This window comes from Triplophysa rosa, linkage group LG3 (genome assembly GCF_024868665.1).
Source record: "Triplophysa rosa linkage group LG3, Trosa_1v2, whole genome shotgun sequence".
NCBI lineage: Eukaryota > Metazoa > Chordata > Actinopteri > Cypriniformes > Nemacheilidae > Triplophysa > Triplophysa rosa.
The window spans coordinates 1,183,312-1,185,753 of record NC_079892.1 but is presented as its reverse complement, the minus strand read 5'-3'; positions in this window follow the sequence as shown (position 1 = coordinate 1,185,753).

The window sequence follows — 2,442 nt, the reverse complement described above, 5'->3', positions numbered from 1 at the left end:
GCACACGGTGTATTCCGTGTGGACCCAGTTTGGCGCGCTGGATAAATCGATTTCCCCGGCCTGGAGAGACGCTTCCAGCTGAGCCCACTCCCACACAAACACAAGCATGCCCACTGGCTTCTTTTATTCAGCCATCTCTCAAGAGCACTTCATCATATTTAAAGAGACAGGAAAACAGTTTTGCTTTGCAGCACAGTAGAAAATGATTGAAATGAAATTGAATATGAGAATTAACAGTATTCGTCTTACTTTCGATATTTAACTACCAAACATAAATCACTAATCGATGCAGGTGGTTTGTGAAGAGAAGAACCCAAAAGAAGATATTTAGAGAAATGTCTTAGTTAAAAAACTCATTCAGGTCTGAAATGACATGAAGATGAATAAATGATGAAAGAATTCTTATTTTTGGATGAACTGTCCCTTTAAAGCAACCATTTATTAACTGAACAACCACATAGCAACACCCTGGCAAACAAACATCCTAGCGTCGCGATGGTGAGTTTAGCATGTACACACACCACTCAGTCTCATCTGAAGTTGTCTGATGTTCATAATATGTAATGCTGGGAATAGGGCTGTCACGATATCAGGTTTTCACGGCACGGTTATCACGGTATTCCTTGGGTTTTGTTTGTTGTGTCTGTTACAACAAACCACACTCACAATACAAGTGTATGGAGGCAGAGAGAGAGAGCGGTCATAATCTCTGTAACTCTTAAAGCAATATTTGGAATGGATGCAGAGTAGTTTACGATATTACGATATGTGTACAATTAACAATCTCTGGCTTTTATATCACGGTTATTGCCAATATTGGTATATTGTGACACCCCTAGTTGACAATGCTGTTAATGATTTGGATACAAGTCAAACGGCATTGTTTTTCCATTAGCCTTGAAACAATCAACATGAAGTCGACCTGCACGTCTGTTCGTCTTCACATGACATAAAGCTTTTCTCAAGTCCCTGGAAATGCATTTGACTGTTATAAAGCACAAAAGCTGTCTGCACACACACGTCACGCGTGTTTAATGTGGCCTGAGGACACGAAAAGCACCGCTGTCCTGTCAATTGGACTCCATAAACCAGTCGACTGCTACTTCTTTGTAATTTCAATAAAGCCAAATCAAAAAATTACAGTGACGGTGACAAACAAAGACCATGTTTTATGGGGGCACTTCAAACACGGCCGTGCCGCAAGCGTCACCCGATGAGCGTCTCTATATTGAGCTTCAATCCGTCGAGCGGCCGTCTGGTGTAATAGTGAACTTGTTTTGAAGTGAGCTCTTAAAAACTGATGTCTGGGAACAAAGCATTTCTGTGGTTTGTTGGTTTCTCTCTGTCAACAAAAACGAACCATCTGTACAGATGAGTGACATACTTGAAATGAAGTAATGATTCCTCCTGTTAATGGCACAAGTGTGTGTGTGTGCCACGTCTACATTTGTGAAGGCCTCGGTTTATATCCCACCCAAAAAAACCATCTCTGTAATTTCCCAATTGTTTCTCATAAGCCCCAAAATCTCAATTCTCTCTCATGTGTTTGTAAACCTGTATGCGAGTCTCTCTTCAGTGGAACACAAAAGAAGATTTTTAGAGAAATGTCTCAATGGTTTTGTGTTCATACAAAGGAAGTCAATGGGGTTCAGCGTTGTTTGATGACCAACGTTCTTCAAAATATCTTCTGCTGTGTTCTACAGCAAAAGAAACTCATGCACGTTTATAATGATGAAAGTATTTTCATTTTTGGGTGAACTGTCCCCCAGCTGTGTCACAGAAATAATGACATACAACAAACATCTTAAACGAGCTCACACTCCTGTAGTATAGAATACTGCATGTCTTGTATTGCCAAGTATTCATTCTAACGTTTACATTAATAACATGGTATCGCATGCGTGTAAAATCAATTTCACCACAAGGGGGTGTGTTTTCCCCCTTTGCTCTCATGCAAATGACCCAAACTGAACCTGTTGACACAAACTGGACAAATGAGATGAAATTGCGTCACGTTCTGCATTATGTGCATGTCGTTTCCCTCTGAACACAGTTTGAAACACTGTTGAGAAACTTGTAATATGTGTGAGATGTCTGTTTTTTGTTTTCAGAGAAAAATGTTGTAAACACATTTGATTCGCTCTCCTCCTACTCTTAATGAGAGCTCATTTCAGATGTTTCTTTCCTATGAGAGAGAAAAGCTCAAGACCTGGTGTACAGCAAAACTGACTTATTTGCAATGACATGCAATGACACATTTTGCACGCAATCCATCAGTTGCTAAGTTGAATCCAGAAAGACTCTTAAACTTCTGAGAAATGGTGCGTCTCACGGCCCTCCCCCTGCAGCCCATGAAATATCAAGCATCAGACGCGCACGCATGGAACCATCACTTGGTTGCAGGATTATGCAATGGATCTAAAGCCATTTTCAGCATGAAAA